General features: G+C 36.1%; 1 protein-coding gene across 1 annotated transcript in view; it reads right to left on the bottom strand.

Moving 5' to 3' along the window:
- Window positions 1-16,454, bottom strand: part of MAGED1 (MAGE family member D1) — a 63,298-nt gene extending 46,844 nt beyond the window's left edge. The window contains exon 1 of the mRNA XM_074360019.1: window positions 16,403-16,454. The gene's annotated coding sequence lies outside the window, so the exon portion shown is untranslated. The remainder of the gene's footprint in view (window positions 1-16,402) is intronic.
- Between the last annotated feature and the right edge of the window lie 1,939 nt (window positions 16,455-18,393).

The raw sequence follows: 18,393 nt of genomic DNA, 5'->3' as shown, positions 1-18,393 counted from the left end.
TACAGAGCAAATGGGGCTTTGCAAATTTGATTAAAGATCTTGAGATGGAGAGATTATCCTGAATTATCCCAGTGAGCTCAATGTCATGACAAGACTCTTTATAAGAAGTAAACAGGAGGGGGGAGGGTATAGCTCAGTAGTAGAGTACATGCTTAGCATGGACAAGGTACTGAGTTCAATCCCCAGTACCACCACTTTAAATAAATAAATAAACCTAATTACCTCTCCACCCCCCACAAAAAAATGTTAAAAAAAGAAGGAAGCAGGAGGGTCAGTCAGAGAAGGAGACAGGATCATGAAAGCAGAAGGTCAGAGTCAGAGAGTTGAAGATGCTGTACTGTTAGATCTGAAGATGGAGTGAAGGACCATGAACCAAGGGAACACTGGCAGCCTCTAAGAAGCTGGAAAAAGCAAGAAACCGATTTCCACCTAGAGCCTCTACAGGGAGCTCAACCCTACTAACACCTTGATTTTAGGTCTGCTGACCTCCAGAACTACAAGATAATTAATTTCTGTTTAGCGTCTGTGTTTGTCATTACGTATTACAGTAACAATAGGAAACTAACACATCTGGTGATAAAGGTGAAACTGTAGCCTCGATATTTAGAAACAGAAGAATACTTCTAATATCATTCGGTCAAATTAAGAAAGGATCATTGGCATATGTAGAATAGATTAACAAGATTATACTGGGAAATATATACAAGATCTTGTGATAGCTCACAGCAAAAACAATGCAACAATGAATATATGTATGTTCATGTATAACTGAAAAATTGTGCTCTACACCGGAAATTGACACAACATTGTAAAATGACTGTAACTCAATAAAAAATGTTAAAAAAAAAAAAGGATCATTGGCACTTTCCTCTTTACCCACAGACATGGATAAACAAAAACAAACCAACGATTCTGCCAGTTTACTATATAACAAATACTTTGAAAGGATCTATTTCTTTGAAATTAGCACTGTTGTGATATCTATTTCACCAGTGAGAAAAATAAAACTCAGGAGTAACTCCTAAAGTCAGTACACTAAGAGCTAGGATTTAAATCCCTGTCTATAAAGTCCAATATTTTCCTACTACATCTTGTTGCCTCTCAAACTGCTTGGGGTAATGATGAAGAGAAAGCAGAACATCTAAATGTGTTCCTCAAATGACCCACAGCTGCACAAAAGACTCCATGTTTGCGAGATACCCTACCTTCTTTTGCTTTCATTCTAAGCTCACAGTAAGCAACATGCTGTTTTCTTAGTTTGACTTCCCCAACTGACATGTCCTAGACAGAGGACCTGAGTGTTCTAGTCACTGGAAAGAATGTATTAGTGGAAAATATGTGTGTGTTTCTCTCTACACCTATCTTAGTCTCAGTAAATTAGTTTGTGTTTGTTTACCACCAAGTTTCATTTGAATTTCACAAATGCTGAAGACCAAATCCTGGACTGCAGTCAATTAACTGAAATATCACCACCCTGTAGGCTTTTTTATTAAGTACTGTTCAAATTTCCAAGTAAAGGTATTTCCTTTTTCTGATGACTTCAGAAGTATTTACACATCAAACACAGCTCATTAGAACATGAGGTCTCAGAGATGCTTAAGTGAAACTGCCTCAGAAAAGAAATTCTACTTATACCTCTGACATCAACTTTCAGAGGTATAAGGACCGAAGGGAAAAATAATTGCTCACAAAAATGTTGCTCACAAATTACATTAACAAACCAAAAACACTTTGTGATCATTCATTGAGCTGTATAGGTATAATTCATGTACTTTTAAGTATGTCTTATATAAAGGTTATATAAAAACTCAATAAAATCTATAAACAATCAGACCCAGAGAAAGAGGTTAGCAAGGTGAATGGATCTCAAACCTATACACCAGAAACAAGTTGTCCCATACACCAGTCACAATGAATTACAAAATGTCATTTTAAAATATTAGTGAGAGCAACAGAAACTATTACTACTCAGAAATATATCTAATAAAATATACATGAAACCCTTATGGAGAAAATTATAAAACTTTTTTCAAAGACATTAAAAATATCCATATAAAAGGAGAGATAAACCACCTTCATTATGGTAAAGAGGCCACTTCTGTCTCTATAATCTGTAACTAAAATGTAGTTCTAATCAAAATTTCAGTATTTCTTAGAGATCATGTAAAGCTTACCTTAAAATTCATATGGTAAAGTAAAGGCAAAGAAAACAATTTTGAGGGAAAAGAATGAGGGTCTTTCTCGGCCAAATATTAAGATGCATTACAAAACTATAGAATTAACAGTGTGATATCAGTATAGAAATAGACAAATAGACCAGTGGAACAGAATAGAAAGCACAGAACCAGATATATACATACATTACAATTTGGTATATTATAAGGAGAGCTTTATAAATCTGTGGAGAAAGAACTGACTATTCAGTAAATAGTCCTTGAACCACCAATGAATCATTCCAAAACAAATTAAGATCACTACATTATAAAGTACAAAAGTACATAAAAATAAACTCCAAGTGAATCATAAACTTAATTGTGAAAAGAAAATTATAAAAGCTTTACAGGAAGATATAGAACACCTTTATGAAATCAAGGTGAGAAAGAACTCCTTACACAAGATGCAAAAATATGGCGTATATAGAAAATGATCAGCTCATGGAATATTGGGGAAAACAGAAGTGGCTACTCTTCCAAGAAAGTGAAGGTGATCAATGTTATAGCATAAATTTAACCATTTATAAAACAGTTTCTTTCTGTTTGCCCTCTTTCCCTACTAGACCACAGTGTCCTCTCAACTGCCCATTTCTTCAGGTGCTTCTCAAGCTCAAGGCAGATGACATACTGGTAGCTACTATATGTGGTTTAAATAAATGACCCCTACACACAGAGGTTTCTCCTCCATTGTCAGATTAACTGCTACTTCTATGCAAACTTAAATTCTTTTTTTTAATTGAAGTATAGTTGATTTACAATGTTGTGTCAGTTTCAGGTGTACAACAAAGCAATTCAGTTATACATATACATATATATCGATTATCTTCAAATTATTTTCTATTATAGGTTATTAAAAGAAATGGAATATGGTTACCAATGCTATACCATAGGTCCTTGTTTATTTTATATATAGTAGTGTGTGTCTGTTAATCCCTTACTCCTAATTTATCCCTACCTCCCCTTTCCCCTTTGGCACCCGTAAGTTTGTTTCCTATATCTGTGAGTCTGTTTTTGTTTTGTAAATCAGTTCATTTGTGTCATTTTTTTTTTTGGATTTCACATATAAGTGATATCATATGATATTTGTCTTTCTCTGTCTGACTTACTTCACTAGTATGATAACCTCTAGGTCCATCTATGTCGCTGCAAGTGGCATTATTTCATTGTTTTATGGCTTAGTAATATTCCACTACACACACACACACACACACACACACACACACACACACACACACACACACATCACATCACATCACATCTTTATCCATTCATCTGCTGGTGGACATTTAGGTTGTTCTATGTCTTGGTTATTATAAATAGTGCTGCTGTGAGCATGGGGTTAACATGGTGCTTTCCAGGAGATCTTCTCTGAGCCCCCTAGAATGGAATAGATACCCTCCCCCATATTTCTATTGAATCAGCACACCCTGGTCTCTCTATAATAGCACTCCCTGTTGCAATGTCTATCTCACCCACATGACTAGGTAGAAAATACATATAATTCAACTATATGTCCTCATTATGCAGTAAAGAGTCTATATCACTACATTTTTACCTACTTTCTTAATTGATTGATTAATTAACAGTCTATCTACACTATAAACCTCCTAGAAGAAAACATAGGCAAACATTCTCTGACATAAATCTTAGCAGTGTTCTCTTAGGGCAGTCTACACAGGCAATTGAAATAAAAGCAAAAATAACAAATGGGACCTTATTAAACCTATCAGCTTTTGCATAGCAAAGGAAACCATAAGCAAAACAAAATGACAACCTACAGAATGAGAGAAAATATTTGCAAATCATGCAACTGACAAAGGTTTCATTTCCAGACTATATAAACAGCTCATACAACTTAAGAAGAAAAAACCAAACAACTCAATCCAAAAATGGGCAGAAGACCTAAACAAACAATTCTCCAAGGAAGACATACAAACAATCAATAGGGACATGAAAAGATGCTCAACATCACTAATTATCAGAGAAATGCAAATCCAAACTACAATGAGGTATCACTTCACACCAGGCAGAATGGCCATCATTCAAAAGTCCGCAAATGATAAATGCCGAAGAAGTTGTGGAGAAAAAGGAACCCTCTAACACTGCTAGTGGGAATGAAGTTTGGTGCAGCCATTATTGAAAACAGTATGAAAAAGAATAAAACAATGTCATTTGTAGCAACATGGATGGACCTGGAGATCGTCATTCTAAGTGAAGTAAGCCAGAAAGAGAAAGAAAAATACCATATGATATCACTCATACATGGAATCTTAATCTTGTGTTCTTAAAAAAAGGCCACAAATGAACTTATTTACAAAACAGAAACAGACTCACAGACAGAAAACAAACTTATGGCTACTGGGGGGAAGGGGGTGGGAAGGGATAAATTGGGCATTCAAGATTTGCAGATGCTAAATAAATACTATATATAAAATCGATAAACAAGTTTCTTCTGTATAGCACAGGAAACTATATTCAATATCTTGTTGTGACCTATAATAAAAAAGAATATGAAAATGAATATATGTATGTATATGTATGACTGAAACGTTATGCTGTACACCAGAAATTAACACATTTTAAACTGACTATACTTCAATAAAAAATAGCATCTTTCCACATAGACAGCTGATAGGTACATGAAAAGATGTTCAATATAGCTAATTATCAAAGAAATGCAAATCAAAACTACAATGAGATATCACCTCACACTGGTCAGGATGGCCATCATTAAGAAGTCCACAAAGGATAACTTCTGGAGAGGGTGTGGAGAAAAGGGGACCCTCCTACACTGTTGGTGGGAATGAAATTTTAGCAGCCACTATGGAAAACAGTACAGAGGTTCCTTAGACAACTAAAAATAGAGTTATCCTATGATCCAGCAATCCCACTCCTGGGCATATATCTGGAGAAAACTCTAATTTGAAAAGATACTGTACCCCAATATTCATAGCTGCTTTATTTACAATAGCCAAGACATGGAAGCAACCTAAATGTCCATCAATAGATGAATGGATAAAGATGTACTGTGTGTATATGTGTGTGTGTGTACACATATACACACAATGGAATACTACTAAGCCATAAAAAAGAATGAAATAATGACATTTGCAGCAAGATGGATGCACCTAGAGATTATCATACTAAGTGAAGTAAGTCAGAGAAAGACAAATGTCATAATATCATTTATATGTGGAATCCAAAAAAAAAATGACACAAATGAATTTATTTACAAAACATAAACAGATTCACAGATACAGAAAACAAACTTATGGTTACCAGCAGGGAAAGGGGGTGGGAAGGGATAAATTAGGAGTTTGGGATTAGCAGATACACACTACTATATATAAAATAGATAAACAACAAGGTCCTACTGTATAGCACAGGGAACTGTATTCAGAAGCTTGTAATAACCTATAATGAAAAAATATATTTGTTTATATATGTATAACTGAATCACTATGCTGTACACCTGAAAGTAACATAACATTGTAAATCAACTACACTTCAATTAAAAAAAAAAAAACCCAGGATCTTTCTCGCCTTCCTCTCCATTCTATATCTTTCCCACTATACTTGATGAGCCCATGGCTAACTTGTCCATCACCCCAGATTCACAGTTCCTGGACCTTTTCTACTCCAACTCACCCACCCACTGAACCTTGTCATCTAGAACTACTTTTCCTCTGAAATCTTAAGTTCCAATATCATACTCTAACCACAATTTCTTGTCTGCCATTCCACCTTTTTAACATCTACTTTTTGAGCTTTGGAATCTCCATATAGCTTCATCTACACCCACTCACATATTTACCCAGCTTCTCTTTCTCGGGTTCCACAGAATCCTCCTGAGAAGACACTTTCCTGATGAGACTAGATCCCATGGTCTATATCCTGAACAAAATTCATCAGTAACCTCAACAACCCACTTAAGTCCCTCAAACCTCGTACCACCCAAAATCATCATCACCACATTCAAGAGTCTAAAATCAAACCCAATGTTTGTTTCCTGGCTTCCCACTTCTTGGCAGCTGAACACAACTGGAAAAAAACACAAAACTAAAGACCTTTTATTTCCACCTCAGCTAGACATTCATTACTGCCCATCAACTTCTCATTCCCCAAAGAAGTTTGCAACCTTCCACCTCTTTTCTCTGGCTCCTGGCCATCCCCCTGACACTCCAGAATGCCCTTACAACCTTATTCACAGAGAATATATTGGGGCAAGAAAGAAACTCCCTCAATCTCTTGCCTCTCCAAAACCTGAAAAACTTACTGACTTTCTGACCCTCTTTAACTTCAGGATGGGAAGTGATGCCCTTGCTCTTCCTCATGGTTCGTCTTTCCACGTATTCTCTAAACCATCTCTTTTCCATATTTGCTTCTTCAGTTATCCGATTTCTCCCTGGTATTTTCAATGACCTCTCTGTTTTTCTCCCTCACAGAACATACAAACATGTTCAAATCTCTCATCCTAAAAATATACATGTACCACTTACTAGCTATTCTACTTTTCACAGACAATATTCTTTTTTTAACTTGCATTATTTTTTATTGTAGTATAGTCAGTTTGCAATGCTGTGTCAATTTCTGGTGTACAGCATAATGTTTCAGTCATACATATATATACCTATGTTTGTTTTTGTATTCTTTTTCATTATAGGTTACTACAAGATATTGAGTATAGTTCCCTGTGCTATTCAGTAGAAACTTGTTGTATATTTATTTTCTATATAGTAGTTAGTATTTGCAAATCTCAAACTGCCAATTTATCCCTTCCTACCTCCTTTCCCCTCTGGTAACCATAAGATTGTTCTCTATGCACAGACAGTATTCATGACCCAAGAGTCCACATTCACTTCATCAGCACTTTGACTGATTACATTACTGGCCGTCTGTACTTTAGCCTTCACCAACCTTGATCCATTCACACTCACTGCCCTGGTTTCCCTTAAATCCTTACCCTAACAGGACCCTCTCAAGTCTACATCTTATGTACCCATGTAGATAAATTTCATAGTTTCTATTTTAAGGAGTTTAAGATAGTAGTTTGAAAAGGCGAATATAGTATGTGTTCACTAGTATACAACAGTACTTGGCACAGACACAGAAAAGGAGATAAGCATCTTCAATTATCATTCCCATTCCCAGAAAGAACAGTTAAAGCTACCTTCTAACCCCTGGGAGAAGCTGAAAAAAATCACCTCATTCCCCCTTATACCCTTAAATTCCAGGAAGGAGGGGAGGAAGAGGAATTCTCAGATTACTCAAGGATACACAACTGGTATCCTCCATGCCAACTGGTGGAGCTTTGAAGAGGAAGAGTACAATAAGCACAAGTTTTGGTGTGGCCTGTTAAAGAATTATTCTGACACTTGTTAAAATGGTAAGAAAGACTTTATTAAGGACTATTGTAATAGGTGGGAAGACTATTGCAATAGGAGAGAAAGATTGAATACAATAAAGACAGCTGGGGATCTATAGCCAAGGAGCAGATTTGGTGGAGGCAGGAGGGAGTTTGGTGGATAGAAAATTACTAAAAGGAGACATCAAGGCTGGGGGATTCTTGCCCCCAGGATTCTTGCTGAAGGCAAGCCAGAGTGCTGAGCTATCAAGGGTAGGGGGATTCTTGCTAAACTGACCTAGCAGGATTCTTTCTAAAACTGAGCTAGGCGGGCCAAAGACAATGCCCAAGGATGAGGTTTAGTTGAAAAGAGGGCACAAAAGAGTATGATTAAAGGTTGGTCAAGAAGAGAGTTTTTGTTAGCCCTTTTCCATTCTAGTTTTCCTTAGAGAATGTTTCTCCAATGAAATATTCTCTACTTTAGATCTGTGGCAATGTGACAGCCCCTGGATATACATGCACATACAGAACTATAGACATGCCACACTACATCCATGTGCATGCACAGATCTATTATATATATATAATAGTTCTATACACATACATGTGTGGTGTGTGGGAGAGCCATATGTATCTATATCTATCTCTATATAACATACATTACAACCTATGGTAATACACACACACACACACACACAACTCTCCCACACACCACACACAGACCTAAGGTGCAGTGTACCATGACATTACCTTTTCCCTGACAGCTATACCCTTCGCCTCCTTACCAGTCTCTGACTGTGCCACTCCCACCCACCCACCCAGTGCATCATCAGTAGATCACAGGGGTGATTATAAAGCTCATCTGCTTAAAACAATTCCAGGATTTCTGTCTCATACCCTTCAGAGTGCAATTTCAGTTGTCTGATCTGACCTTTGGGGCTCTCAATGTCCTTCCATGTCTCCAGTTTTGTCTCTCCTCCCCTACATAAAACTTACATCCCAGTTATAACCAAATACACACATACCTTTCCTTGAATACATCAAGATCCCTCTACTTCTTCTAGTTTCCTCTGACTGATACACCCTTCATAGCTCCTCTAACTTCATACCTCCTCTACTCATCCAATATCAAGCATTATCTCCCTCTTCCAAAGCATTTTTAGATGCCCACTCTGTACTCCCAGGCTGTCAAACCCACTTGCCTATGCCCACCATAGAATTGATTATATGCTTTATACATTGTCTGTTGATTTACTCATACCCCAACTATAATGAATCGTCATCAAGGACAGGAAACCAGTTAGGTTTCCCTTCACATCCCCTGTACCCAGCACAAGACAATATACATGGCAGTAAGTGTTCCAAACATTTTTGCTGAATGAATGACTACATAAACAAATAAAAGCCATGCACAAAGAAATTTTCAACAGAATGCCAGTGGAGTCACTCAAATATATTCAAAATAGTGAGGAAAAGGGCACAAAAAAAAAAAGATCAAGCGGTGTGGCTGAAAAAAAAAAAATCCCCTGATCATTCACACCTTGGTTTCTAAGTACCAATCCCTACTGAAAGAATACACGATTCCTTGCAAAATGGCTGTTTCTAGAGCTGGGGCAGGGAGTGTACATGATGAGCCTAAAATACCTTTTATCAGAAAGCAGGGAAGTCAGGATCTATTAAGATCATGTGAAAAAGGACACAGGAACCAAACAAAAAGATTTCTAATTTCTAAAATGATACAATTTGAGCACTAAAAAGAAAAATCACAATGCTACAGAAAATAAATGCTGGAGAGGGTATGGAGAAAAGGTGACCCTCCTACACTGCTGGTGGGAATGTAAATTGGTGCAGCCACTATGGAAAACAGCATGGAGATTCCCTAAAAAACTAAAAATAGACTTACCATGTGATCCAGCAATTCCACTCCTGGGCATATATCCAGAGGGAACCTTAATTTAAAAAGACACCTGCACCCCAATGTTCATAGCAGCACTATTTACAATAGCCAAGACATGGAAACAACCTAAATGTCCATTGACAGATCACTGGATAAAGAAATTGTGGTATATATATGCAATAGAATACTACTCGGCCATAAAAAAGAATAAAATAATGCCATTTGCAGCAACATGGATGGACCTGGAGATTGTCATTCTAAGTGAACTAAGCCAAAAAGAGAAAGAAAAATACCATATGACATCACTTATGTGTGGAATCTAAGAAACAAACTTATTTACAAAACAGAAACAGACTTAACGTAGGAAAAAAACTAATGGTTCCAGGGTGGGGGTGGGAAGGGATAAATTGGGAGGTAGAGATTTGCAGATACTAATTAATATATATAAAATAGATAAACAACAAGATTATACTGTATAGCACAGGGAACTATATTCAGTATCTTGTAGTAACTTACGGTGAAAAAGAATATATGTATGTTCATGTATGACTAAAGTATTATGCTGTACACTGGAAATTGGTACAACATTGTAAACTGACTATACTTCAATAAAAAAAAAATATATATATATATATATATACACATAAAATGAATAAATAAATGAAAAGAAAGCAGGGAAGTTAGGATCTAACAAGAACAAGTGAAAAGGACACAGGAATCAAACAAAAAGGACTCTTAATTTCTAAAATAACACAATTTGAGCATCAAAAAGAAAAACTGCAGTATTACAAATAATAAATGCTGGAGAGGGTGTGGAGAAAAGGGAGCCCACCTATACTGTTGCTGGGAATGTAAATTGCTGCATCCACTAAGGAGAACAGTATGGAAATTCCTTAAAAAACTAAAAATAGATTTACTACATGATCAGCAATCCCACTCCTGGGCATATATTTGGAGAAAATTCTAATTCGAAAAGATACACGCACCTCAATGTTCAAAGCAGTATTATTTACAGTAGCCAAGACATGGGAGCAAACTAACTGTCCATCAACATATGATTGGATGAAGAACATGTGGTATATAAATACAGTGGAATATTAGCCATAAAAAAGAATGAAATTCGGCCATTTGCAACAACATGGATGGACTTTGGAGAATATCATACTAAGTGAAGTAAATCAGACAAAGAAAGACAAATATTATCTGATATCACTTATATGTGAAATCTGAAAAAAAAAAAAAGGAACTTACCTACAAAACAGAAACAGACTCACAGACATAAAAAACAAATCTATGGTTACCAAAGGGGAAAGGGAGAGGAGGGAAGGATAAATTAGGAGTATGGGATGAACAGATACACACTACTATATATAAAATAGATAAGCAATAGGGATTTACTGTAGAGCACAGGGAAATATATTCAATATCTTGTAATAACCTATAATGCAAAATAATCTGGAAAAAATATATAACGGAATTACTGTGCTGTACATTTGAAATTAACATGGTATTATAAATAAACTATACTTCAATGAAAAAAATTTTACATCACAATGGACATGTTAGACATGTTAAATACACCAAAATCCATGAATTCTTAATGATATTAAAGAAACAATGACAGTCTCTAAGAAACCAACTCATTACTCTGAAAGTTGATAAATGAAAAAAAAAGAATCTATCTTGACTTTCTTCTTGTGAAACATATTTCAGGACAAAAAAAAAAGTAGCTAGTAAGGAAAAGATCTCCTTTATAAAATAATTCCAGCTAATAAATGCAGAATGATTGCTAGAATTAGACCACTATTTTCCAACCACTACTGAAATACTGAATTTAGACAATCATCTTCGATGGCTGCTAAAACCAACAGGAGAAAGGCTGGTAGGATGTGTTACAATGGAGGGACCAGGCTGAGATCACCTGAAAATACAAATCAATCTCATCATCAGTTAAAAAGACAAAACCAGACTGATAAAATGCAATAGAAAGTGCATTATCACTGCCTGAAATGAGTCTTTCCCTTAAAAAATAAATAAATGGAATCTAATCAAGCCTCTAGCTTTAAAGGCCAGTGAACAGGAAACACAGAGAAGGGAAAACACAATAAAAGCCATCTCAAAGAAGCAAGCATTTAAATCCATTTGTCAACAGGACAAGTGACTTAGTTTCTCCAATAAATCAATGGTCTTTAAAATGGAGGGGGATATCATAGAGGATTTTATAGGAAAAGAGACTCAAGAGAAATACATAACAGTAGCAATAAATGGCCCTTGTTTGGACATGGATTTAACAAAGCTACTGTAACTAGACATTTTTAAGACAATCATGGAAATTTGAATATGGACTGAGTATTAGATGATATGGAATTATTGTTAATCTTATTAAGAATAATGGCCTAGTGATTCCTTATATAATGTACCTATGAGTTAGGGATTCATTGTGAGTTATTTACCTGCGCCATGACACTATGTCTGAGATTGCTTAAAATATTCCATTGAAAAAAGTGGGTGAGGAGAAAAGATCAAATGTAACTGGCAAAATGGTATTAACTATTGAAGCTCGGGAATGGATTCATGCTTTTTTTTTTTTTTTTTTTTTACTATTTTCTATTTTAAATCTATTTGAAAATTTCAGTAATAAATGAAAAAAGACAGAAGCCAATGTTAGGGTTTTCCAACTGGCTCCTTCCAAACAGGACAGTTTGAGAAATAGAAGACATAATGACTGCAGGGAATGGAAAAGTACTAAATATGTAACAAGTTCAACAAAATATAGAAAATGACAACAACAAAAACACAACAAATAGAAAAACACATTAATCTAGATTGCATGATGGTTTTAAATGCCAACTATAAAAGATTTGTTGAGAAAAAAAGAAATCTGAGAATGGATTAGTATACTAGGGAATTACTGTTAATTTTTCTTAGTAAGATAATGGTAATTAAATTTTTTTTACAAAATGTTCCTAATATTAGGAGATGAACACTGAGATATTTATGGGTGAAGTGCCATATGTGCTCTTCAAATTATTATTAAAGTGGTATCTCAATCGAAATGCCAAGAACAATTTTTGTGAAAATTGATAAGCTGATTCTAAAATGAACATGGAAATTCAAAAGGCCAAGAATAATCAAAGCATTCTTGAAGAAAAAGAGCAAAACTGCAGGGCTTACTGACCATATATAAAGGTATATTATGAAATTACATAATTATAACACTGGTACTCAAACAAGGATAGAGAAACTAAAATGAACAGAATCTAGAAACAAATCTACAGAAATAACCATATTAATTTATGAAAAAGATGATGACACTATAGGCAAAAAAGGATGATCTTTTCAATAAATGGTATTGGGTTAGCTGGATGCCCATTTCAACAACAACAACAAAACAATGGGCCTTTACCCATACCCATAAGTCATACTGGCAACATACAATAAAATCAATTTCAAATGAATCATAAATATAAACAAGAGATTAAATGATAAAACAATATAGAAAAATATTTTCACGACCTTAAGAAAGGCAAAGGTTTCTTAACCAGGACAAACAAGCACTACCCATGAAGGGGAAAATGATGAATTGAAGGATGTTAAAATTGAGATACAGGCGTATGTTGTTCTATTGCACTTCACAGATGTTGCATTTTTTACAAATTCAAAGTACGCTTGCAACCCTGTGTTGTCAGATGATGGTTAACATTTTTCAGTAATAAAGTATTTTTTATTTAAGGCATATATGTTGTTTTTTAGACAATGCTATTGCACACTTACCAGACTACTGTATAGTATAAAATTAACTTTTATATGCACTGGGAAATGAAAAAAATTCATATTACTTGCTTTATTGTGATATTCATTTTATTGCGATGGTCTGGAACCAAACTCGTATTATCTCCAAGGTATGCCTGTATTCAGTTCCTCAAAAGACATCATTAAGAGACTGAAAATGCAAGCAACTGAGATTTGCAATAAATAGACCCAACAAAGTATTGACATCTTTAATATAGAAAGATCTCTTACAAATCAATAAGAAAAGGACAGTCTAAGAGAAAAAGTGGTCAAAAGACTTGAACAGGCACTTCATAAAAAGATATTCAGGCCAACAAACATAAGATTCACATTTGTCATCAGGCTTATGCAAATTAAAACCACAACGAGATACCATCCATAACCACTAGAATGGCTACATATTTTTTCTTAAAACGACAATAACCAAGTACTGGCAATATTCTAGAGCAATCAGAACTCAAAATTTTCTGTTAGGAGTTTTTGAGTACAATCACTTTGGAAAACTGGTTGGCAGTATCTATTAAAGCTAATCTTATACATAGCCTGTGAGTCAGCATTTCTACTCCTAAGTATATGCCTAACAGAAAGGTGCGCATGTTATCACCAAAACACATGTTCTAGAATGTTTACAGCACTATTTGCAGGCCAAGAATGTAAACAACCAGAATGTCCACCTATTGCAGTAAATTCACACAATGAAATACACAGCAATAAGAATGAAGGAATTACTACTACACCCAGTAACTTGGATCAATCTCAAAAACAAAATCTTTAAGCCAAAGAAGTCAAACATACAAACAAAAATACAGACAGACAGACAGAAAGAGAGAACCAGGCCAGGACTGAGTATCTGACTTTAACTCCATTAACTCTACTACCATTTAGCAAGTTAGGATACACCTGGGTCTTGGTTTTATCAGGAAAATGACAATGATGATACTGACCTCAGAAGGTGGTTTTGAACAGGAGGGAGCCATCTATATTTAAAAGTTTGTCTGTTATAGACAAGCACTGAATTCACTTCAATTTACCATACCAAACATTTATGGACAACATATTACAGACACACAGTGAGAGAGGAAAGAGCAGAGTGAGGAAGAGCAGTGAGAGAGGAAACCACGGATCTTGTAAGATAGCACACAGTGCACCACAAATAAACAGACTGAGGAAGAGGTGAGGATGGAGACAAAGATACATCTTCTTGGGTGGGCTGGTAACTGACAATTCCCGTAAATGGCAGCCAGAAGCTAGCCAGGAGAAAGAGAATATGGGGAATTTATGTGGACAGAATAGATTATTTGAGTATGCAGAGTGGTGCATTAATGCTATGCAGAACAGTGATGGCAGGGAGAGGGGAGGGGAGGGAATGTAGGAAGCCGAATGACCAATAAATGCAGAGACACTGTCATAGACATATCCTGTCTTCCCACTAGTATCTGTATAGTTTGTGCCCTCTTTTCCTTTAGGTTTCTGCTCAAATGTCTTACCAGGGAGACCTTCGTGACCATTGTATTTAAAATGGTACAGTCCCTCCCTCATCACACTCTATTATATATTAATTTACTGTCTCTCAATTGTAGTTTCAAAGACTCTGTCTGGGTTTTATTTTCCACTGTTGTATCCTCAGTGCTTAAAACACTGTCTGGCATATAAGTTATGCAACAAAAAACTCTTAAACTAATGGATGGATTCATGCATGCACAGTGGGCTGAAGCCGGTGTGATGATACTTAAAATGCTGTGTAACTACGATTTGAATTGAGAATAAAGAGACATCAGCACCAACCTTTGAAAAAGTCTCTAAGTGTTCTGGTGTCAGGAAACCTCAGCCTCACTGTTAAAAAACTGATAATTATACCTGGCCTAGAAAAAAGAATCATCTCTTATTTTGGCAAGTCTAACACACTAGTTACAGCAGGAGGAGGGAATATGTTGCTTGTGCAAGGAGACTGTTGGTTCAGTTCCTCTTTAGAGCATGAAAACCCCTGACCCTCATTATAAATTTAATAACCATTTCCTCCTCTTGGGTAAAGAACTGAAGGAATAAATTGTGAACATTAACGAATATTTTCTCAAGACAAATTATATATGGCAAATAAAGCAGAAAAATACATTACACATTGCAACAAATGAAGAAAAAATAGTTGACACCGCACCAAATGGATAACACATGCAAAGCTCCTAGAAAAAAAATCTTTGTCTGAAAAATCTGCCAACTTGCTCTTCAATGTTGCTACCAGACATTAGAAAAGGAGTTACATAATAAACCCAACTCATATGAAATAATAAATTTGTGAATGGATATTATATCTGTCAACCATTTCTGCTCTATGAGAAATTCTAACGGGGATGGTAAACTTCCACCCTCTAAAACTGACACCAGGTTATAGGGAAAACCCACTCTGTTTGCCACTCTAAAAATCTGAGGATTCAGTTGTCTACCAAAATTTTGTTTAAATGTCATAAATAGAAGATTGAAACCAGTGCAATACCTGATATGTAATTTCGTTTAGAGTAAAAAAAAATAAGTACAAGGACGTAAGAATTTGAAGTCCGTATGTCTCTCAAAGTTTAAAATTTCTGCTCCTTTGCTAATTTTTAAAAAGAACAAAAGCAGCCTTGCCCTTGAAATTGAAGTCACATCTGATTTTAGAAAGTATATAATTCACTGGCCTCTGCAGGAGTGTGACAGGGGAGATCAGAAATCTTCAGGAGGAGTAAAATACTGGGGTCGGAAGGAAAAAGAAGGAAGAATGTAGGTTCAGAGTCGGGGAAGGGGGGTTGCAAAAGTTCTTAAGCTAAAAGACGGGCGGGGTGGGAGGTAGGAGTAAAGAGGTAGGAAAGAAATCGGCGACAGAAGAAATGATCACGGCTCAGAAAAAATCAGAGAGGATCCGGGACAACGAGGAGAAGTAAAGAACAACCAGTGATAAAAGGACCAGAAAAGTCACAGGGAGAGGGGATGACGGCCGGCCGTCTCTTGACGAGTAAGAGAGAGGAGAGAGGCTATCGGAATCAGAAGCATCAGAAACATCCTACATACAATGTACTCTGGGGATGAATTCTTTCCATCTCACGTGGACGCTAGGAGGAAAGTGTCCCTGAAGTGTCTGGGGACTCACTTGTGAAAATTACCAGTCCCTTTCTTTACACTCACCTCGATGAAGAAAGCCGCGACGCGACGATGGCGTGACCGGAAGTGCTGTTTTCTTTTGTTTGGTGGAAGCTTTAGCCCAGGCGGCCACACCCCCACCCCGGCCCCCCACCCCCGCCCCCTGCCTTCACTCCAGGCGACTTCCTGTGCCTCTCTAGCAAGCTCTTTAAATACTTCGTCTCCTTGGCTCTCTCACCAGATGGATGGGAACCTGGATAGTGACGTAAAACGGCTGGAAGAGGGAATCAGTTAACTTTTTACAAATTCTAGCTCTAGTCATCCCAGGAACTGCAGCATTTTTGTCAAACCCTAAGTATCCAGTTTGTCACCAAGCCTTGATGATTCAGACTTTCAAATATCCCCCTTACCCTTAGCCTCTTAAGTCTAGGATGCCTACAGTTATATATTTACCACACTGATTTACTGTTTTCTGGAATTCTTTTAAAGTTCGTTTTTACTAGTGGCATACTTAGATTTCAAGATTTTTTTTAAAATCCTAAATCTGAATCACTTTTGTCTTGGAATGGTATCCAGAGAGTTGCCTGCCATACTCAAATTTCCAAATAAGCAAAGGTGAGCTCATTTAGAAAGCACTCTTGTATACTTGTATAGTCCCCAGGAAAATGAAGAAATTGACAACTGACAAAAAGTTTCAGTAATAATAATCCAGGATCAATCCCTAGTAACTCCATTAAAATTTTTTAAATAAATAAATAAACCTAATTACCCATCCACTCTCCCCAAAAAACTTAAAAATAAATAAATAAACAAACAAACAAACAAATAAATAAATAAATAAGAATAATCCTTACTCTGGTTAAAAGTTCAGCATTGAGTTAACTATTGCCATTACTTCCAGAAAGTTCTTTGGGGCCCCAAATCTGTACCCAGTTCTCCTCTTTTGGTGTTATTTTTAGTCGACATAGAAGTGTATGCTGAGAATCTACCATATCCCAAACACTATGCTATAGCCAGAGGTATTGCACTAGAAGCCCACAGCTTAGGGGTTAAATGTACCATTTAAACACATTAGAGCCTAGCATAAAATGGGTGATTATAAATGTTTGTTGACTGAATAAATAACCAAAATGTGGTCAGGGCAATGACCGGGACCAGCACAAGGTCCTGACTTTTGTTGGTATTGTTATAGTTCATTTCAACATTTTGACTCATATTTTGCCATTCAACCAACAGATTTTGAACCATCACTCAGTGCAAGGCTCTGTTCCTGACAGTGTCCATGTGAGGAAGAGTAAGACGCAGTCCTAGATTTCAAGACCCTCCAACCAGTAGGGGAAAAGAAGACGTAAACAACTAACAGTAGTATAATGTAACAATAATAATTGGTCAAGAGAAGACAATGTAGGAACTATGGCTAACCCATTGACTGGCAAATACTAGAAACCTAAAATAGACCTTATCTCCTAGAGGATGCTCAAGGGAGATTTGTTTGATGTTGAATAAATGATTGAATGGGTAAATTAAAAATGAATGACAATGGATTTGAAGCATAGTGTGAAAGGAGCAGTGTTGAGAGATGAGGCTGGATATAAGAAGAGGCCAGACAAGGAAGGACCTTACATACCATGTAATGGAGTTTGAGTTTAATTATGAGGAAAACAGAAAGCCAAAGGTGAATTTTAATCAAGAAAGCATATAGTAATGTTTCAAATCAGAAAATAGAAGACAAGTTACACCAGGGCAACCTAGAGACAGACAGGTTAGTTTAGAAGATATTATAGTCATCAATGACCAAAAACAGAAAATAAGGGATTTATGCATTTAAGAATTAATTGTATTTTGGAAATGAGCTGGGAAAAATAGCCAATGGATTATCCAAAATCCAGAGACAGTGAAACCTGAGCATTTTCCTTTATGCCCTCTGCATTAAAATTCTTTATTACTTCATGCAACAAATATTTATTGACCAATTAATATGCACCAGGCCCTGAGCATAGAACCATGATCAAAATGGACAAATTCCTTATAATTTG

Source organism: Camelus bactrianus, chromosome X (genome assembly GCF_048773025.1).
Source record: "Camelus bactrianus isolate YW-2024 breed Bactrian camel chromosome X, ASM4877302v1, whole genome shotgun sequence".
NCBI lineage: Eukaryota > Metazoa > Chordata > Mammalia > Artiodactyla > Camelidae > Camelus > Camelus bactrianus.
Note: the sequence above shows the minus strand (reverse complement) of the source record. Positions and strands in the feature narration are given on the sequence as shown.